At 38.2% G+C, this 23,632-nt stretch overlaps 1 protein-coding gene across 1 annotated transcript in view; it reads right to left on the reverse strand.

Annotated features, from left to right (window-relative positions):
- Positions 1-23,632, reverse strand: part of LOC117300231 (vascular endothelial growth factor receptor 1-like) — a 60,705-nt gene that overhangs the window by 36,235 nt on the left and 838 nt on the right. The gene's annotated exons all lie outside the window — the stretch shown is intronic.

Here is a 23,632-nt window from a genome sequence, read left to right on the forward strand (position 1 = left end):
CCTGTGATATTGGTTTGAGGTCAAAGGTACATCTGGCAGGATTCTGCCATGTACCCGAGAAAGGTATCTGGCATTATTCACGAGCCAGCTGGAGAGGATTAGCCCTATATAGGACGCTTCTTCTGTACAGGGCTAGGAGAGGATCTGAATGGTCCTCGGACCAAGGAGCATACATGCTGTGTATGAAATTATTCTGTTTAATACATTTATGACCTCATATGACTTCAAACATGAACCACGAAGCCGCCATGTTAATTTTGTTCTAACAAACGTGACGTACCCAGACTGAGTAGAGGACATGACAGTCGGGCCTCTTTAGAGGAATGACAATGTTATGATATGAATGACACAGGAAACGCGACCAAGGTGACCACATCAGGATATGACCTTCGTTCGTAACGTCACCGCTACATATAGCCTACTTGTTAGCAAACTCGGGATACCATCAGTGAAAATAAATAATAATGAACCATCAGTACGGACGTATGAGAGTCATTCTCGCAGTCTGTGGAGTGCCAATAATTTCTCCCGGTTACATAGGACCTCCCGTTTCCAAAACAGTCCCAGTCCTTATTTTGTTAATTTACTTACATGTATACTAGTGCGTTCGTTTGTGTTAAAGGCAGTGGACACTATTGGTAATTGTCAAAGACTAGCCTTTACAGTTGGTGTATCTCAACATATGCATAAAATAACAAACCTGTGAAAATTTGAGCTCAATCGGTCATCAAACTTGCTAGATAATAATGAAAGAAAAATAACCCTTGTCACACGAAATTGTGTGCGTTTAGATGGTTGATTTCGAGACCTCAAGTTCTAAATCTGAGGTCTCGAAATCAATTTCGTGGAAAATTACTTCTTTCTCGAAAACTATGGCACTTCAGAGGGAGCCGTTTCTCACAATGTTTTATACCACTAACCTCTCCCCATTACTCGTCACCATTACCAATAGTGTCCACTGCCTTTAAACTATTTTTGTATAAATTGTATTTTGTACTGTAATTTGGCCGTTGGTCACGAGTGTTAAAAGTAATACACTTAACTATCTATCGTATAACACCACTTACTTAGATTCTGCCTTGTGATTGGTTCAGAGCACATCACTAAATGTGTATTAAATTTTAAGAAAACAGTGCGTAAAGGGAAAACAAAGGCTTTGTCAGACCTTTTCAAATGTTTTAATTTCAAGGACTCCCATATATCAAAATGGAGGTCAGTGTTTGTAATAACAAGAGACGAACAATAGTAATAAACGTATTAAAGGCAGTGGACACTATTGGTAATTACTCAAAATAATTATTATCATAAAACCTTTCTTGGTTACGAGTAATGGAGAGAGGTTGATAGTATAACACATTGTGAGAAACGGCTCCCTCTTATATTATCTCGCAACTTCGACGACCGATTGAGCTCAAATTTGCATAGGTTTGTTATTTTATGCATACGTTGAGATACACCAAGTGAGAAGACTGGTCTTTGACAATTACCAATAGTGTCCAGTGTCCTTAAACACGGAGGAGAAATGGTCCAATTTAATAGAGTCGCTTAAAGGCACTGTACACGTTTGGCAATTGTCAAAGACCAGTGTTCTTACTTGGTGTATCCCATCATATGCATCAAATAACAAGCCTGTGAAAATGTGGGCTCAATTGGTCATCGAAGTTGCGAGAAAATGATGAAGAAAAACACCCTTGTTGGACGAATTTGTGTGATTTCAGATAGGAATAAAAGACTTCTAGCTAAAAGTATTTTATTATTTAATAGTGAGAAATTATCTCTTTCTCAAAAAATATGCTACTTCAGAGGGAGTCGTTTTCCACAATGTTTTATACTATATCAACGATTCTCCAATGCTCGTTTTTACCAAGTAAGTTTTTAAGTTAATATTTGTTTTGAGTTATTACCAAACGTGTACCTTCCCTTTAAGCGGAAAGTATTTCTAAACAATATTGCCAGCTGAGCAGAAATGAGCAGAATACCAGTCACAAACTGTACATGTGATTATAGCTTAGCTGGTAACCTTATTTTGATAAGCATACATTTGTTCTGCTTAGTTTGGCCCTGGTGTTTATTAACCAGGGTTTCGTAATTAAAATGCTGCGAGTGCTTTGAGTGGCATTGGGAAGTGCTGTGTAAATGAATACTTAGCTAATAATGAAATGTTGATTAATAATTAGAAGAGAGATACTCTGTCGAGAGATACATAGCATTATAACGAAACAAATTCTTTAAGGGGAAAAAGCAAGGCAATTTCAATGTTTAGAAATCTATATTGATGATACAATATTTACCCAAATAATTGTAGATAAAAATGCCCAAGCCGTGTTTGTGTTGGACTTTGTAGGGTAAACTAACTGAGCGACTGGGTAACTTGTCTATTTTTTAAGTCCAGCGTGAACAGCTCATGAAAACTTCACCCAAAAGGGGTAACTTAACCGATTCCCAAACACACAGCTAGGCAGGAACAGGGGAGCTCAACTACTGCACCCAAGTTCATGACCCTCTTGCCTACCCTACCCCCCCCCCCCCCCAAAAAAAAAAAAAGCAGGCACCTTACTTATGAGCCCATATTTATTTTTGGAGGACATGTCACGGTTTCACCAGAAAAAAACACATCGGTTCTCGACCCCCGGATAACCCGAAGTGAGTGACCCACGGCCGCAGCTGTCACGGAAACAGACGCCGTGAATTTTCATCAGCAGACGGGTCCGCGATGAAGCCCGACCGACAAGGCCCCCAGGGTGATCCGTCATTCGAGATAATACCAGACACTGTTAAATATTAAATAATTGATCATCTTCATTGAAATTCAAGGGAATTTTAAACTACAAGGATAGTATGTCACTGCAAGTTCTTCAAAGTCAACTGATGGGACAGTTTGTCACTGCAAGTTCTTCGAAGTCACTTGATGGGACAGTTTCTTCTTTAAAGGCACAGTGTATACTTTCGGTAATTGTCAAAAACAGGTATCCACACCTAGAGTGACCAAAAATATGCATAAAACAACAAACCAGCACATTTTGGGCTTATTGGTCTTTGAAGTTGCAAGACACAATGAGAGAAAAAACACCTCGTCGCTGTTGTGTGCTTTAAGATGTATGAGAAAGGCTTCATGTCTCCAAGGCTTAATTTTGTGGGTAAACAAAATACCCCTTTCCCTAAAACTGCATTACTTCAAAGGATGTGGTTTAAAACAATGTTTCATAATATCTACAGCTCCCAAGTGCTCTTTACCAAGTAAGTTTGTTTGGTCCTTTAGGAGTAATTACCAAAGGTTTATCCTCCCTTTAACATTGCGATCACGGATGTGGAGTTAAATCCTTGAACATCGCATACTATCGCATGCTTGCCGCAAGCACACGCAGCGAGTAGTTGACCCGAGCGCAAAGTTCGCGCCCTTTACCGGTATCAAAACATTCTTCCATTTTCTCCGGGGTTCTGAGAAATATCTACGGAGACCATGCGGTGAAGAAAATCAACAAGAAGGGAATCCACACACGCATGATAGGGGTAACTGACTGTAAAATCGTAAACAGAAATCCTGAATACATTTCAAAAAACTTTCCACCTTTGGTAATCTTCAAAGAGCAGTCTTCTCATTAGGTGATCTCAACTATATGCATGAAATAACAAACCTGTGAAAGTTTGAATGTAATTTATCATTGACGTCGAAGCTGCGAGAGAATAATGGAAGAAAAACACCCTTGTCCCACAGCAGAGGTCTCGAATTCACTACAAATATTTTAGTGAGAAATTACTTCTTTCTCAAAAAACTACGTTCTCAAAAACTACGTCACTTCAGAGGGAGCCGTTTCTAACAATGTTTTATAATATCAACAGCTCTCCATTGCTCGTATTCAAGTATAGGCTACATCTTTATGCTGACAAGTATTTTGAGTAATCAGCAATAGTGTCCAGTGCCTCAAAATTTCTTCCGAATTGCATCTTGCATGGTTGTACTCTCCATTGCTGCTCGGCCTTTCCATGGTAAAACAGCCTAACTCGAAAAATGACATTCTGAGAAAAGCAAGTTCAGAGCTGAGCTGTTTTGCCATAAAAACGGGATAAGATGAGTGTGTGAATAGAGGCTGAGATAGGTCATGTTTATACTCACATCCATAAGCATGCCTGCCAAGATGTAGACTTGATTCAAGTCACATTCTCGTGTAAGAGGTCCCAAGCTATCCCCAACTTACTATGAAACAACCCGTAGCTTACAGTACAGTGCGCGCTCGCCGTCAAAATGTGGAACAGGTTTGGGAATGAAGAGCATCACAGAACAATAGTATCACATGGCACGGGATTGGGACTTGAGTCAAGTCTAGACAAGATGCTGACAAGATCATGAATTTATGCGAATCGACAATTTATTTTTCTGTGAAATTCAATGTACAACATTGTTTACATATTTTCGTGAGACAAAAAAAAGTATTCTACGAACTCAAGTTCTGATTGCCGAGTCGTCAGAATGTGGGTTCGAATCCCGGTCGTGGCACAACTATAACTGCTTCTCCTCACCCAGGAGTTAATGAGTGCGAATGCATAGATGATAAGGTCAGCGTGACTTGACGACTTCCAAGATGATGAATATTCATATCGAAACAGTCACGAGTGGAAATAAGTTTGCGCCAAAGGAGAAATGGTGTTTTAAAAAAAACTACTGACCAATCATGAGTGTGAAATCGGCATTTCATTTACATATTGTTATAATTCCCAAGAAATTCAGTCAACCATAATTAATCTATTTCATACTGTCTTTCCGAATCGGGCGATATACATGTTTGACTTTCGTACAATAATATTTAAAGGAACACGTTGCCTTGGATCGGTCGAGTTGGTCTTTGAAAAGCGTTAGTAACCGTTTGTTATAAAATGCATATGGTTAGAAAGATGATGTAAAAGTAGAATACAATGATCTACACAAAATATATGCCTCGAAATTGCGTGGTTTTCTTTTTACCTCGTCCAATAACACGGTCGGCCATTTATGGGAGTCAAAATTTTGACTCTCATAAATGGCCGACCGTGATAGTTCGCGACGTAAAAAGAAAACCGTGCAATTTTGAGTGATACTTGTGTGGATCATTATATTCTACTTTTAAAACATCTTTCTAACCATATACATTCCATAACAAACTATTTAAACGCTTTTTATAGACCAACTCGACCGATCCAAGGCAACGTGTTCCTTTAAGTTCTAATGACAGTTAGTTTTAGCTCTATGGTTCTATAGATAAACTATAAAGATTCCTATGAAAAGTCCAGACTTGACATTCATATAAACTGCACGTGACCTACATTTAACCGTCAATAACATTTCTAGCGCAGCACGACACGAGCAATTTGACATTCCACGAAAGTTAAAGGTGTTACTTCGTTACAAATTGTCCTGAAAAAGGTGCCAAATGCTTGTGTCCAACCTTTAACCTGTGTATGGCTTAATTTAGTGAAGCGTAACAAGGTCAAAGGTGACATGTGTACCCAAGTACATGCTTGAATGGGAAGTACAGATTTATTGAAAGAGAAGCATTGTCTTGAAATCTCTAAATAATTGTGCGGTTTGGAATGGCTCTTTATACTTTTCAAAAGTTGTTCATGCACTAATAATCCCATACATGGTGTAATTATTGAGTAGTGACATTTTAAATCAATCATAAATTTACCTCTGGAAATGCAATCAGAGGAATATACGTTCCACCATTTTGTGTATAGTCAACAATTTGGCTCACAAAATAGCGGGCCATGTTCTGTATGAAACAAAAAATACAGTACCTGTCAAATATTACTTTATGTGAATAATAATAATATTCTTTCCAAACACCCTTCCAAACATATTCTTTTCATAACATCTGGGCCCAATTTCATGGCTCTGCTTACCGTAAGCACAGAATCGGCGCTTACAGAAGCAGGGAATTCTCTGCTTACGGCAAGCGTTTTTCACGGGTTAGCGGCGAATTTGGGCTTCTGCGCTTGCGTACTTTACTAGGCATTCTACGCTTACAAGGCTAGCGCAGAAATTCGGCGCTTGCACGTAAGCGGGGAATCGCGATCGTAAGCGCAGAATTCGGCGGTAAGCAGAGCCATGAAATTGGGCCCTGATAGTGACATTCCGGGAAGATTACATGAGCTATTTTTTTTTTTTGAAGAAAAGAACCCCCTATAATTCAACAAAGAATGGACAAAAAGAACCACATTCCTGGTAATTGTTTTGACAATAGGCTGATTGCTCATGACCGAGTGGTATTAAAAGGAAGGTACACGTTTGGTAATTACTCAAAACAAATATTAACTTAAAAACTGACTTGGTAACGAGTATTAGAGAGCTGTTGATAGTATTAAACATTGTGAATTTTAAAATAAAAGACTTCTCGCTAGAAGTCTTTTATTCCTATCTGAAAGCACACAAACTCGTTCAACAAGGGTGTTTTTTCTTTCATCATTTTCTCCCAACTCCGATGACCAATTGAACTCAAATTTTCACAGGTTAGTTATTTTATGCATATGTTGAGATGAGAACACTGGTCTTTGACAATTACCAATAGTGTATACCTTGCCCTTTAAAGCCAGTGGACACTATTGGTAATTGTCAAAGACTAGTCTTCTCACTTGCTGTATCTCAACATATGCACAAAATAACAAACTTGTGAAAATGTGAGCTCAATGGTCATCGAAGTTGCGAGATACTAATGAAAGAGAAAAAATAACACTCTTGTCACACGAAGTTGTGTGCTTTCTGACGCTTGATTTCGAGACCTCAACATTCTAAATCTGAGGTCTCGAAATCAAATTCGTGGAAAATTACTTCTTTCTCGAAAACTACGTTACTTCAAAGGGAGTAGTTTCTCACAATTTGTTATACTATCAACAGCTCCCCATTACTCGTTACCAATTAAGATTTTATGCTAACAATTATTTGGAGTAAGTACCAATAGCGTCCACTGCCTTTAACAAATCACACCGTCAAAAATACCACTAAGACGTTGCGTGTGAGACCGTGCATTAGGACATTCCAATCGTATTTTCAGTAGCAGTTTGGCCGGACACTGTATCCCTGAGTATTATGACAAGGAAGGACGGAGTGTCAATTTGATTCATTAAAAATCACACATTCGAATGTGGAGTCATGTAGTATTGGTAAAACACGAGGTATGGTGGCCCTGAAGAGGCATCACACATATTTATGTGAATATTTACAATTTGGAGCACAACTCGTGAATATTTAGGCCTACGTAAATATTTGGGTGTTGAGCACACCTCGGATATACTGACGTGAATGATTAGGGAAAGTGTTCGCGACGCAGACACAAGTTGCATATATTTATGCAAATAATTAAGTGAATAATTGCGGTTTGGGGCAAAATCGGGAATTCGATGTTCCTTCAGGGCCACCGTAGCTGAGAGAGGTCGTGTAATAGTACTAATAGTTTGACAACGTAAATATGATATTTTGCATGATACTTACGCAAATATTTGCGTGGTGAGCACAATTCGTGAACATTTGCAAAAAATTATAGTTTGACAACGTAAATATGATATTTTGCATGATACTTACGCAAATATTTGCGTGTTGAGCACAATTCGTGAACATTTACAAACAAATAATCGCGACACAGACAATACTCAATACTCACAAATACTTGAATATTTGTGATTTAGAGAAAAAATCATAAACACTACGTAAATACATATGTTCGATTTCCCATTTTTTTTAAGGGTATAAAAAAGTCTGAAAATAGTTTGGCATGACCTTGGCCACCATAGGGGCGTTGTCTGTTGCAAACCATACATTTGTCAAAAGACTTATACAAACAACTTCTTCCATCACATTGCGAATGAAATTCTTTGAAACTTATCACGTCCTTATGTAGTCAGCATGCAGACATTCTGGGACATGGGTATGATAACAACATTTTAAAGGGGCAGTTTGAACCGCCATAAAAAAAAAAAAAACAAGTCGGATAAGCAGTTGGAATGTTTTCAACTTTGTTTGCAGGGAAGTTCCATTGCTCCATAAATCCAACCAAATAATTGAAGAAGTATTTTCCTCGATGACCATGGGGAGAACGTGTTTAAGGCATGGGACACCATTGGTAATTACTCAAAATAATTGTTAGCATGATACTCACTTGGTGAGCAAGGGATAGCTGTTGATCACTGTAAGAAACGGTTTCCACTAAAGTTACGTTGTTTTTGAGAAAGGGGTAATTTCTCACTCAAATATTAAAAGACCAGGCCCGAAGCCTTTCATGGCATCTGAAAGCACACAAATTTTTGCAACAAGATTGTTTTTTTCTTTCATTATTCTCTTGCAACTTCGTTGACCAAATTGAGCCAAAATGTTCACAGGTTTGTTATTTAATGCAAATGTTGGGATACACCATGTGAGAATCTTGGTCTTTGACAATTACCGAAGGTGTCCAGTGCCTTTAAGCCGTTTGGCTGAACAATATTGAATCTACAACAAGTGTATAAATAAACAACGACATATTGCGCTGTGGGGACGAGGCTGGCAAGTTCTTGAATCAGAGTTAAATGACTTTGCCGGGCTTCAGCAATTTAATCATGGTGATTACTAATACTTTCCCTTTAAGGGACGAACGACTGACGGCAAGTTTTCAGATTTTGAATTCTTCCCATTCCTGTTGTTATTAAGTTGTCAAAAGAAACCTAATACACGAATCACTAACCTTGGCAACACAAATTTATCACAATTTATTTAAACGGTTTACAAGTTTACATTTTGTGCGTCCGTGACTAGACTGCCGAGAAAAACGAGACATTCAGGTGACGATTTTAACAGACCTTGTTGTAGAAAACTCAAACAATGGTCGGCCAACCGTCGGTTCAAAGTCAAAAAAAGTTTACTTTGCAAATGAAATAACACATGTAGAAACAATTTCACTGGATATTTGTGAATAATACTTTCAGTCATGTGACACTACTTCATCTTCATGTTTCCATAATACTCGAAAGTAGCCTTTATTAAAGGGTGGCTGCAGAGTTTTTTTTCTTCATTTAAACGATTAAACATGACTTTTTAAACCTGAAATATTTTTATATATTTTTTATTAAATGCGCATGTAGAGACGTGTGCACTGTGTTGCCTGGTACCTAGGCGCGTGTAGTTAGGGACCAGACTCTTTTTGCCGACGATATTTTTGAATTCCCGACGTGACGTCGAAGTTAGGGGGCGGTAACAATCCACAAAAGGCCGGGCATAATTTATTCGCTAATTACGCAAGTCAGATATGTCGGGAATAAACAAACACATTTTATTGATGTTCAATACATATATCAGAAATAAATGACAGCAAAATTAACTGTTTTATTTGAATTCACTGCAGCATCCCTTTAATGTGTTTTTCATGTCTGCAAAAATATGTTATGTGCCGAGTGTTATGTCACTCGATCAAGATATTTCAACAACGGGTATGTGGGCTACAACGTTTACAATGGATTGTGCATAACTCATATCCTAAAGCAAATGAGTTAGCAACAAATGAAATCCAGCTTAATTTGGGGGTCAATTTGTATACTAACCCTGTGCAGATACTTTCAGCTTACGGAAATAGTATCCTGTTTATGCTTCCGGTAAGCAATACAATGTTGTGACAATACAAACTTGTGTTGATGACTGGAATCAGAACAAAAATTGCCCAAAGGAATATGGGAAGAGTAGATATACACCAAGGAAACGCACACTCATTCCTTGTAGATGGTTGTGTGCAGTGTTTACTGCCACAAAACTTATCAGCCAATCACATCCGGCTGAATCTGATTTGTGCAAGAGGAAATATGACGTCACGGTCATTCCATTTTCCATTGTCAAATTTACTAATTATGGTAATCTATGCTAAAACATAGAGAAACAATTCGGCCAATCAAACCCACATGTACTGGAAATACGACGTCATTCCATTTGTTATTGTCATAATATACTAATTATGGTAATTTTTGCTAACGAAGAGAAGCAATTATAAACTCGGTCATTTCAGCCAATCAAACCCACATGTACTGGCAATACGACGTCATTCCATTTGTTATTGTCATAATACTAATTATGTTAATTCTAGCTAACGAAGAGAAGCAATTACCATAAACTCACTCTTTTCAGCCAATCATAACCCGCATGTACATGAAACGTGACGCCACAAATGATGTGATTGGATTACATTATTACCACCATGCATTATTGTAATTAGTTGCTAGCTAATTACCACACAGCTCAAGCAAAGCCAACCACAACGAAATTTTGGCTGTCTGTATTAGAGGAAATAAATATGACGTCATCCCAACGGTAACACGCATGTGGGCGTATAATATTAGTGATTTATTTATGATGAATTGGGTAAATATTGCCAGACCTCAAGTACATCCCGGGTTGTTGAAAGTTAACCGGATGTGACCGGAACATTCATGTAAACCAACATTCGTAATATTGTCACGTATAACAATGCACAAACGTGTGACAGTTCAACATCCAAACGAGAGGGTGACATATGCTCTTTTCTTCACACGACCTCAATTTAACAGGAGTCCCTTGCTTTAATTTGAACATGGTTGTGATTCTTTTCAAATTGCACTTCCTGTGAAATGACAACAATGCTTCGATTGTTTGGTCCCCAGTGAAGTCCTCTCTTGCTGTCATTTGTTTTATTTCATTGTTTTACCTTCACACTAGGTGCGCTGTGTAAGTTAGCAACCATGTTAACAAATAAGCAGGAAACCTTTGCTAAATCGCTGTCGTCTGAAAAGGGTTACAGTATACAAATATTAACTGCTTCGAGTGGCGTAGTAGAACATAACGTGGTAATCAATCGTCAAAAAAGAACTATACAATCTTATGTTGAAATACCGAGTTTTTACAAAATAAGAGGATACCAGACTACTGCTATTGCGTTCGTTCTCTAAATCGCATTTCAAATGCACACATTTTGTTCATTACACCGGGTTCGAGGTTGTCAAGCAGCTCGTTTAAATCTATGTAGTCAGGGTACCAGGGTATCCATTCACTCCATTAGGATGCTAGGCTATCGTTGAATAGTTCGTTGAACATGTACAAGAGTAAAAACACACAACACCATGTGACACGCTCTCGGCCAATCAACAGATAGAATGAAAGGAAGCGGTGTTAAAGTAACAAATGGAGGCCATCAGCGTACTTTGACCACCAAGCCTCGTTTTGATCAACCGAATTCGACAAAAGAAAATGGTTGCACTTTATGTGCAACAATCAAGTTCAACGACATTATACCTTGGTCGTAGATTGTCATTTCTTAGTAATAAATAAAGACAATTAATGTTCCTTATCTCCGTAGCGCGTCTCCTCCAGGGAAATATACTCTGCCTACGACGTTTTGCATAACACAATTAATCACATGAAAGCCGCCACGTCTTAAAGGCAGTGGACACTATTGGTAACTACTAAAAAATAATTGTTAGCATAAAAACTTACTTGGTAACGAGTAATAAAGAGATGTTGATAGTATAAAACATTGTAAGAAACGGCTCTATCTGAAGTAACAGAGTTTTCGAGAAAGAAGTAATTTTCCACGAATTTGATTTCGGAGACCTCATTAGATTTTGAGGTCCCGTAAACAAGCATCGGAAAGCACACAACTTCGTGTGACAAGGGGTTTTTTTCTTCCATTGTTATTTTGCAGCTTTGATGACAGGTTTGTTATTTAGTGCATATGTTGAGATACACGAAGTGAGAAGACTGCCGTCGATTTCACAAAACTCTTCCTAACTTAGGATTAATCTTATGACTTAGGACGAGTCCCAACCCTGCACTGTAGCATGAACACCTTAAGATTGATCCTAAGTTAGGACGAGTTACTCGTCCTAACTCGAGATAAGACGAGTCATAACTCTTTGTGAAATCGACAGCCTGGTCTTTTACAATTACCAAAAAGTTCCAGTGCCTTTAACGGCAAATATTATAACAATTCAATAATGTTTTAATCTTATTCTTATAATAATAGTAAGATGTATAGAACAAGAAAACAAACCGGTGAAAATTTAATTTCAAACGGTGGTCGCATTTTTGTGTCGGGCAGCAGGACAATTTAAGTGGTTTATACCAAATGTACATCGACCTTAATAACAAAGTGCGGTTCGTTAGCACTTGGCCTAGAATGTTTCTTTTAAGCTTGACCTTTGAAATATGAGAGCACACTTCCACCAACATAACGTGACAAACTATATAACATTTTCCTTGTACAATGGGTTGCCGAAATGAGAGTGAACCAAGTCAGGCTCCGTTTTGCCACATTGTCACGTGTGTTTGTGTAATACAAATAAAAAATTAAAATAACTGAAAATGCACGTTTCAAGACTCAATTTCAGTGGTGTGTAGTTGCTGAGCGGTCAAGAGCGCTGGAATCAGACTCTGGTGTTTCGATCAGCAGAGTGGTGGTTTGAGTCCGAGTCTTGACACTGTCTTGTATCGTCCCTGAGCAGGACACTAAACCATGTGTTGCTTCGACCTTGGGATTGGACGTTAAGCCGTTGGTCTCGTGTGCTGTAATGCACGTAAAAGAACCATGTGCACTTATTGTTAAAGGCAGTGGACACTATTGGTAATTGTCAAAGACTAGCCTTCACAGATGGTGTATCTCCACAAATGCATAAAATAACAAACCTGTGAAAATTTGAGCTCAATCGGTCATCGAACTTGCGAGATGATAATGAAAGAAAAAATACCTTTGTCACACGAAGTTGTGTGCGTGTAGATAGTTGATTTCGAGACCTCAAGTTCTAAACTTGAGGTCTCGAAATCAAATTCGTGGAAAACTACTTCTTTCTCGAAAACTATGGCACTTCAGAGGGAGCCATTTCTCATACAATGTTTGATACGATCAACCTCTCCCCATTACTCGTCACCAAGCTAGGTTTTACGCTAATAATTATTTTGTGTAAATACCAATAGTGTCCACTGCCTTTAAAGAAGGGGTTTGCCCCAGTGTATGACTGGCTACGATTGTGACCCAGCACCTTGTTATCGTTAATATCGTGGTATGTAAATAAATGGGTCTGATATTTCGAACATAGCTGAAAGTTTCGAGACGCCCTCGAGAATGATAAAGCTCTATAACATAAGAACTGCATAATAATTACCTACGAGGCACCAGTACACAGGAAACAGTAAATAGTATCTTGCCTTTTTGTGTCTGATTTCTGGTTGTTGTTGTTACTGTTTTGTTTTTGTTTTTTTCTTTTTTCGGGGGGGGGGCAAAATACTGAGAGGACAGTTCAAGTTAAAGTTCACTCTCTTTTCATAGAAGAGATGCCAGACTGGTCTCTGTATGGTTACAATGATTTAATTAGAAGAATCCCAGAAAGGTAAATGATAAAGTCCCTTAAGAAACAAGGTTACAGTTCTGTATTTAGTAGCCAAAAATAGACTTGTGACGCACGTGTAAGTCCCTTGTTGCATCCAGATGCGACTATACTTTAGTTGGTGTTTTTTGGTGCAGTGTATACCTTAAGTCATTAAGTATGCACTGTCGTTGTGATAACAGCTAGTCTGTGGCCAGACTTATAACATCTAAACTCATATTCAGTTACTACACACGTGCGCGATAATAATGACGGTGCCCTGGAAAGGCACTGAATGTCATTTGATACTGTCAACGACTAGTTTTCTCACTGGTGTATCCCAACATATGCATATAATAACAAATATGTGAAAATGTGGACTCAATTGGTCATCAAAGTTGCAATAAAACGACGAAAGAAAACACCATTGTTGCACATTAATATGTGTGCTTTCAGATGCCCGAAAAAGTATTTTCTCTGTTTCAAATATTTTAGTGAGATATAACCTCTTTCTCAAAAACTAAGTTACTTCAGAGGGAGTCATTTCTTACATTATTTTTTACTACCAACGGAGTCTCCATTACCCGTTACCAAGTAAGTTTTTTAATGCTAATATATTTTGAGTAATTACTGAACGATTGTCAGTGCCTTTAACCATAATGGCATTATTACCAGAAGAGCCGCCTCCTCAATAAACATCATAAAGTTGCTTCAATGACACAGTTTTTGATTAGGAAACGGGGAGGACCTTACAGTCCAATTTCTACCTCCACGGTCCAATCAACGCCGTAAAGGCCCACTCATAATAACAAGTACACGGGGCCCTTGAATGAGAGACTATTTTATGGCCTGTCTCTCCAACTCTACTTGTCAAACCGGATGTCATTACTGGAGCCAACATTTTGACCTTGTTTGTGGAAAGTGATGAGATTACGACATCGTTAATACAATAACCATATAGAAAAGGGACAAGATACTGCATGAGTATACCCCATGGGCACTGGCGACTTTGGTCACACCAGTGGCTGAGGAGGTCGGCCATCTATGGATTTTTGACTCCCATAAATGGCCGACCGTGTTAGTTCGCAAAGTAAAAGGAAAACCAACTTCGAGGCAGATCATTGTATTCTACTTTTAAAACATCTTTCTAACCATATGCATTTTATAACAAACGGTTACAAATGCTTTTCAACGACCAACTTGACCGATCCAGGGCAACGTGTTCCTTTAAACAATGTCTTAAATAACTGTTTGAAGTACGACTACAATACTCAGCATTTCCTGAACATCTGACGTCACACTTCGAAGCTCTTGAATAACGGCCTGACCGGATGTTGCCAGATATACCATTGACCTCGCAATCATTTTACCCGAAGATTCGCAGTCAATTCAAAAGTACATGTAAACATTAGGCCTATATAAAACACACAATTACTGTACACAACATTATGCTCATTGTTGCATGTAGGTGATCAAAAGTGCAAGCTGACAAACTACACCACGTTGGAGTTGGACCAGTCATAACATTGTATTCATAGCGTCACTGCACTTTTATCCAATGAAATCCTTGTATTATGAAATCACTGTTATTCGTGCTGAGAAATACAGGGGACCAGTCTATCACCAGTACTGCATTTTCGCTTATCGGATTCCATTCCTTATCGACAAACCACCAGTAATTTAGAATGTTGCATCGAACACTTAATTTCTTCATAACAGATGCCCAAATATAAAACTCTCTCGCTTTAACTCGTTGCAAGGAGTTGTTAAATCACCCCAGATTGTTCATGAGCGTGTTTGACATCAAGCTCGTCCCCAGGGTCTATAATAACGCCCGCCAGCATCACGCGAGGTCGATCACCATGGGGACGAGGTCAACTACAAGGTTTCATGTGTAGGCACCCAATGCGTTTTGATTGCGTAAAATCTTCTCAAAGGTCTTCCGGCCTATGAAATCAAGGTACCCCACTAAATAAACCACCAGCAGGCATACAGTGCAAAATGCTAAATGTTCAAAAATACACGAACATTATTTATAAGGTCTCACATCTTTTCACAGTAATGTGAAAATTATTCATTGAATCTTGGAAATGTTATCCCCTGCTCGAGTTCATGGGGAGTCCCAGGGCCCGTCGAGCTATTTTCCCTCCAAATAAAAAACACCCCTACACCGGTGTAATTTTCCAAACGTCCGAACATCAATCTTGAAAAACGGCACTACACCACTCAGCAAAGAGGGACCATTTATTTCAGGGTGTCATTCAAAATACCTCAACTTGAAAACAACACCCCACAGGTTTGACTTTTGCAATTTTGTTAAAACCTTTTTTTGGTCTCTCAAATATGTCAAGAGAATAGAATATGTTGAGGGCCTATCAAATGTTAAAGGCACTGGACACCTTTGGCCAGTCTTCTCACTTGGTGTAATCTCAACAGATGCACCAAATAACAAACCTGTGAAAATTTGAACTCAACTGGTTGTCGAAAAACAACCACCCTTGTCGCAAAAGTTGTGTGCTTTCAGATGCCTTGAGTTTTAGACCTCAGCTGAGGTCTGGAGTTTAATTCAAACATTTTAGTGCGAAACTACTTCTTCGCAAAAACTACATTTCTCACAATTTTGTATACCATCAACATCTCTCCATTGCTCAGCATAAAAAAAGCTGACAATTATTTTGAGTAATTTTCAATAGTGTCGAGTGCCTTTAAAACTCATACGACTTTCGCCTCAATCTCTTTACAACTATCAACAAAATAATACCCGCTGAAGCCATCACACATTGACACAGGTTAGTCACACTTGACATTTTGTCCTACTTTACTGACGACATCGTCACGTCTATGACGTCAAACATTCGTATTATTCACCAAAGCAATGGGCCCTGTCCCAATCAGTAAACAATTGAGCTGAACACACACCGTTCCCGCCAATATCGATATGACACCTGACTTATGAAATTTTAATTTGTTTGTCTCCAAAGTATACTGTCATTAAAACCTAACCTTATTGCAAACTTTCTCAGAATTAGACCTTTGGTGCATCGCCCACGACACCATTACGCCTATCTCGACTGCCGCCTTCACAGCGAGCACAGACGCGAAAACAAAGTCTTGGCATATTTGAATAATTTATTCATTGACTCGAGTATTGGATTTAAGTGCAAACGGAACCTTTATATTGTGTACTTTATGCAGCCTCGGTTATGGTACAAAATATCCAAGGGTTTTAACCATACGCAAGCAAAGTCAAACAACCATGCTCGATTGTAGACTACCATTGTCTATTATACACGTGTCTAACAACCCTTTTCACACGACGGGGAAAAAAAAACAATATTCCTAGCGAAGTTTTCTCAATGTTAAAATATTTCAAAGTGAGCTTCGTGTGAAAGGATAGCAATTGTTTACACTGTTCTACATGATTCCTGGCGAAGTTTTCTCAATGTTAAAATATTTCAAACCGGGCTTCGTGGGAAAGGATAGCAATTTTTTACACTGTTCTACAATTGATTCCTTGCGAAGGTTTTCTCAAACATTGTGAAATTTTGTAGCAGGTACCGATACGACGAAAACTGTGGTTCGGAAAAAACAGCACCAGTTTCACCCAACAGATACGTTTCCTTCATTTTAAATGGAACGTAGACATTTTGTAAGCACTTGTTAATAGCACTTGGCAATAAAACCTTTTCAAAGACTACAGCAGCTTTCGAAAGTATATAATGAGAATAATTTCACTTCGAAGAATGGAAAAAGATATTATTTTTTATCCCCCAAATTTGAAGCTGGGAAGGGTTTTAATACCGTCAGGACGCTTCTCAGAGTGTGTCTTCCAATTTACGGATTATTCTTCCTGTGTGGATGGACTAACCGCTCCGGATTTCCGGCGATATCTCAAAAAAAAAAACTACCATCTTTTGCAATGAAACTTTCACATGCTAGTGTTATTATTGTATACATCTATACATTTATGTAGGATGACAAAAATTGAATGGTCAAGAAACCAAAGGTATACCTTGCCTTTAAAGACGCTGACAACTATTGGTAATTGTCAAAGACCGCAGTCTTCTCACTTTGTGTATCTCAACATAATGCACAAAATAACAAACATGCTGGTCGTCGAAGTTGCGAGATAATACTGAAAGAAGAAAAAAACCTTGTCACACGAAGTTGGGTGCTTTCAGATGCTTGATTTCGAGACCTCAGTTTCTAAATCTGAGGTCTCGAAATCAAATTCGTGGAAAATGACTTCTTTCTCGAAAACTACGTCACTTCAGAGGGAGCCGTTTCTCACAATATTATTTTATACTATTAACCTCTCCCCATTACTCGTTTATACCAAGTAAGGTTTTGTGCTAACAATTATTTTGAGTAATTACCAATAGTGTCCACTGCCTTCAAGATTTACCCTCTCGAAGACCTGCGGAACTAAGGCAACGTCAAATAAATAGAACACAGTATTTCGATCTTCGCGCGGAAATGTTTACGACCTGAGGGAGAAAAAATCGATCTCCACGAATCAGAAGAAAGTGGCATCATCGCTGTCAAAAGCGTCTTGAGATATCCACTCGTATCGGCCTCACCGGTCTCATCCAAGACCGCTAGGATTGGATGATGAGCTTGTATAAATTATTGTTCAGGATGTAGCGATTAAAGGCACTGAACGCTAAAGGTAATTACTCAAAATAATTGAGCCTTAAAAAAACTTACTTGGTAACGAGTAATGGGGAGCTGTTGATAGTGTAAAACATTGTGAGAAACGGCTCCCTCTGAAGTAACGTAGTTTTTGAGAAAGAAGTCATTTTCCACTAAAATATTTGAATCTAATTTGGTGTGCGACAAAACATCATTCGAAACAAACAACTTCATGCATGACACTTTTCTCAGATTGTGTTTCTGACTTCTCTTCCCTCGTGGACAAAACCGCTCCAGATTTTCGGTGAGAACTATAAAAAACTGCAACCTTTTGAAATTAAATGTTCACAGGTTATAGATAAAACTACAACTTCATCGAGCCACACTTCGAACAGAAGCGTCAAGACGTAGAGCACAACATAATTATGTCATAAAACACCATAGAGTGTTTGTATCGCTGCACATGTACATTCATACAAACATTTACATTTCAGGGTTCGAAATTAGCGGTCGCCCGGTCGCCAAATGCGAGTGAAAATAGCGGCGGGCAAGTGAAAACCCTTTCTCACTAGCCCGCCGGGCGAGTCAAATAATTATTCCTTTCACATATAAATGAGGGTTCAGTGGCAAAATCCCACAGAAAACTTTTACTAAAGCTTTTAAACTAGTAAGTTTGACAATTCTAGATACTTGCTAGATTTAATTTTGCCGTGATCTGGACCGGAATTGCTGTCGTTCGTTTCAGAAAACACGTACAATCAATTGAAAACACGATGCACAAACCACACGGTGCCGAGTATCCTTACAGTACACGGTAACCCCTGCATTTATAATGATATGCATATGGGCCCCCTTAATGTGTTCATTAGTATGCAAGCTACAGTCGTAAGGTTTCTTTTGTTTAAGGCTTTTCGATCATGGAATTTCATCATGAACATCCACACAGAAATTACATTTATAATGACATGCATATAAAGGCCCCTTTTATGTTTTCATTAGTATGCAAATTACAGTAGTGTGGTATCATTCAGTTTGAGGCTTTTCGAGCATAGAATTTCATCCAAGTTAATAGGGAACCGTGGCTCCGTTAACACCCAGAGCACTCCGTCCCAGAGATCTGTCCAATTTGTTTTGGCAATCTCACGTTTGAAATCCGTGGAGAGATGTTTCATTTCATGGTGCCTTAAAGGCACCGGACACCTTTGGTAATTGTCAGAGACCAGTATTCTCACTTGGTGTATCTCAACATATGCATAAAATAACACACCTGTGAAAATTTGGGCACAATTGGTCTTCGAATTTGCAAGAGATTAATGTGTGCTTTCAAATGCAGTATAAAAGGCTTCAGGCATGAGGTATTTTATTATTTTAGTGAGAAATTACCTTCTTTTTAAAAACTTTGTTACTTTAGAGAGAGCCGTTTCTCAACAATTTATACTATCGATAGCTCTCCGTTGCTCGTTACCAAGTTAGTTTTTATGCTAAAAATTATTTTGAGAAATTACCAATATTGTCCAGTGCCTTTAAGAGAAAGAGGGGGGGGGGGCAGTCAGTGCAAGGAACACATCACAATCTTGCCTCTTTTCACTTAGTCTTCCTCTCAGGTTTTTTAATATCCAAGGGGGTTCGAGAGCCGATCTGTTTTGCTTTTACGTCTTTGATGTTGATTTAGTGAGTGTGCCAGAGATTTGACAAGGAGTATGCTTTGCTCCTATCATTGCAAGACGGTCTTCTTGTTAATGGTCCCCTTAAACTTATTAAAGAAACACGTTGCCTTGGATCGGTCGAGTTGGTCTTTGAAAAGCGTGTGTAACCGTTTGTTATAAAATGCATATGGTTAGAAAGATATTTTAAAAGTAGAATTTAATGATCCACACAAGTATCACTCGAAATTGCGTGGTTTTCCTTTTATACCTCGTCGACAAACACGGTCGGCCGTTTATGGGAGTCAAATGTCGGCCATTTATGGGAGTCAAATTTTTGACTCCCATAAATGGCCGACCGTGTTAGTTCGCAAAGTAAAGGGGAAAACCACGCAATTTTGAGGCACATTTGTGTGGATTACTGTGTTCTACTTTTACAACATCTTTCCAACCATATGCATTTTATACCAAATGGTTACAAACGCTTTTTTTTACACCAACTCGTCCGATCCAAGGCAGCGTGTTCCTTTAATTCATCGAACATTTCATTTAAAAAAAACAAAGGGGGTAATCACCAAAAAACAATATATTTTATACAAATATTTGTGTTCGCTTATACAAGCTTACAAGTTTTATTACAATTTTTAAAAAGAATGTCAAGGTGCACATTTCAAGCTCAGATTAGTTAGCTTCATTCTTAAGTCCTTCTATTTTATATGTGTCTTTTAATCTCCAATTCTTTGCAATGATTTTCTGTTTAGCAGGATATCATGGTGATGGTGTCTTCCCTTTTTAAAGCCATTATACACTTTCGGTAAACAGTATTGTCCAAGTCCCACACTTCGTGTATCACAACTAATATATAAAATAACAAACCTGTGAGAATTTAGGTTCAATCGGTCATCGGAGTAGGGAGAAAATAACGGGAAAACCCATTCTTGTTTCCGTGTTTAAAATAAATCCGTAATTCTCGCTAACGAGAATTTATATTGGTTTACTGTTTTCTCAAAAAGTAAAGCATTCCATGGACTAATATTTCAAGAGAAGTCTTTCACCATTACCTTCTGTAAACCCTGTAAATTATTTGTAAATCTGTGAACTTTTTTTTTTCCTGTACCGAAAGGGTATAACGGCTTTAAACCATTTTGATTGTGTAATTATGTAATACTGCTTTTCCCAATAAAATTGTAGTACTGAGTGGAAAGCAGTGCTTGGAGCTGATCGAAGTTTACCCCTCATTAGAGATGAACGTAAATACTACAAACTATACTGCTGCACAAAGGCGTCTTTCAATTTCATTTTTGACAATCAGAAAAACACCATTTTTGTCTTTTGCGTCTTTAAAAAGTAAAAATACTACATAATCTTTTTCCAACACATCTTTATTCGATTTTAATAACGGGAAAATCATCAACGGCGTTTTAAGTTGCAAATTCATGAATTGATTAAAGCTTAAATGAAGACGTGCTGGTTGCAATTAGAATTGGTTCAATCATAATGTAAAAATAACCGGTGGTTGGGAAGCGGATCTTCATTCATGTGAGACCAAGGATAAAACATCACACCGCCTTTGGACCGTCTTAAAGGGAAGGTACTCGTTTGGATATACCTACTCAAAACAAATATTACTTGAAAACTGACTTGGTAACTAGCATTGGAGAGCTGTTGATAGTATAAAACATTGTGGGAAACGACTCCTTCTGAAGTAACGTAGTTTTAGAAAAAGAGGTAATTTCTGACTAAAATATTAAAAGAGTTCTATATAGCTAGAAGTCTTTTCTTCCTATCTGAAAGCACACAAATTCTCCCATCAAGGGTGTTTTTTCTTTCATCATTTTCTCCCAACTCCGATGACCAATTGAGCTCAAATTTTCACAGGTTTGTTATTTTATGCATTATGTTGAGATACACCAAGTGAGAAGACTGGTCTTTGACAATTACCAATAGTGTCCAGTGTCTTTAAATGCTTCTTGTCAATACGAAGACAATGGAGTCAGCTTATATATTTATACCCCATGTGTTTACAAAATGAGAATGCTTTGTTGTGCATGATCTTACGTAATATCAAAATTACATGTCTTCAAGACTAAAAAAAGAGCGTAAATTACGTAACTTTACGTACATTTCACACGTACGGTGGCGTCCATTTCAACAGCACAAAGCCCGGGCATGCCTACACTGTCAGTATACGATAATTAATTAGTTACAAATATGAGCATTGTATATAGGCATAGTCTTGTTTCATCAACACCCTTAACAAAGTGAGTCATAAAACCACGAGGAAAAAGCTGGCAAAGTCATCATTATGCCATCACATTTATGTCTCTCGAATGAAACAATACAAATGGCGCAGGCCCAATCGTAACAAAAACATTTATATCAAATTCTTTGTTGAGTATGAAAACAAACTCGATATACAATGTACATAAACAAAACTCTTTGGTATACTCGGTTTAAATATGCAGTCGATGACAACAGACTTCAATAGATGGACATTTTGCATCGGGGATAAAGGTGTAATTGGTAAAAACAAATGATTTTCCTTATCCCTGATGCAAAGTTTATATCCATTAAAATAGTTGTGGTACCCGCAAATTTACAGTTTCTTATTTGGGACACAGAAACTGTGCAATTGGTGAAAATCTATAAATGTTGAGATGTCGTCACTTTTGTTGCACCTTCGATCAAACTGCATCAAAAGGCTACAGAAGGTCGCCAGTTCAAAGAAACCATTTTAGTAGGATCAGCCAAGTATTGATAAACAGATTAAGGATAATCGATTTGTAAGGTTGACATCGCACACACAGACACATCCGTTACAGCCACCTGGCTCGATGTTGTTATAATTCCAAAGTGTCATCACAGGTATCAAGCCCACCGAATAATAGACGAAACAGACAGAACGATACCATGACGGTAAACCAAAACAACTAAACGGACTGCAGACTATTTCCACCTTCGATCCATGCTTTTTAAAGAAACACGTTTCTTGGACCGGTCGAGTTGGTCTTTCAAAAGCGTTTCTACCCGTTTGTTATAAAATGCATATGGTTAGAAAGATGTTTAAAAATACAATGTTACACACACATTTGCCTCGAAATTGCGTGGTTTTCCTTTTACTTTGCGAACTAACACGGTCGGCCATTTTGCTTGACTCCCGTTAAATAATGGCCGACCGTGTTTGTCGACGAGGTAAAAGAAAAACCACGCAATTTCGAGTGATACTAACTAACTACTATCATTATATTCTACTTTTAAAATATCTTTCTAATCATATGCATTCTATAACAAACGGTTACATACGCTTTTCAAAGACCAACTCGACCGATCCAAGGCAACGTGTTCCTTTAACTATACAGCCACGCTTGCTCTATGATAGGACCGTGTTCACCTCTATGTATAATTCTACCTCCATGGTACCACTATACATGAGAAGTAAAAAAAAAAAAAAAAAAAAGCAATGTCATACGTTCATTATAACTAAATTCAACCGCGATTAAACCAGGAAAAAGAGGTCATTGTGACTAACTAAACTCCTAGCGATGCTACATCACAAAGGCAGATTACGCGGCCACTTGTTTCCAAATTGAGAAGTAAGAATCAACACAAAACCGGATTCTGAAAACCGGATGTAACTTTGCTTCATCACCAGAACACCACTAGGCATGGCTACTTTTGATATCAGGAAAAAATCATTTCCTTCCTCCATCATGGACAAAAATGCTGTTTCACGAACATGTTCCACCACTGCGTTGCGTGGTATCCTAAACAAAACATCAAGAATTTATCTGGGCCCAATTTCATAAAGCCTGTAAGCACAAAATATTGCTTAGCATAAATTTTCTTCCTTAATAAAAACAGAATATCCATCCAAATTTTCACGTGGTTTTCAGGATCCAACAGCTGATTGCCAGTTACAAGCAATATGCAACAAATGGAAATTGGGTTTGTAACCTTGTTGTTTAAACCCATAGAAAGGACCATGCTCTTACAGTAGATATTGAATAATACCTCCATGATCAATGGCTATGCCAATT

Source organism: Asterias rubens, chromosome 15, assembly GCF_902459465.1.
Source record: "Asterias rubens chromosome 15, eAstRub1.3, whole genome shotgun sequence".
Lineage (NCBI taxonomy): Eukaryota > Metazoa > Echinodermata > Asteroidea > Forcipulatida > Asteriidae > Asterias > Asterias rubens.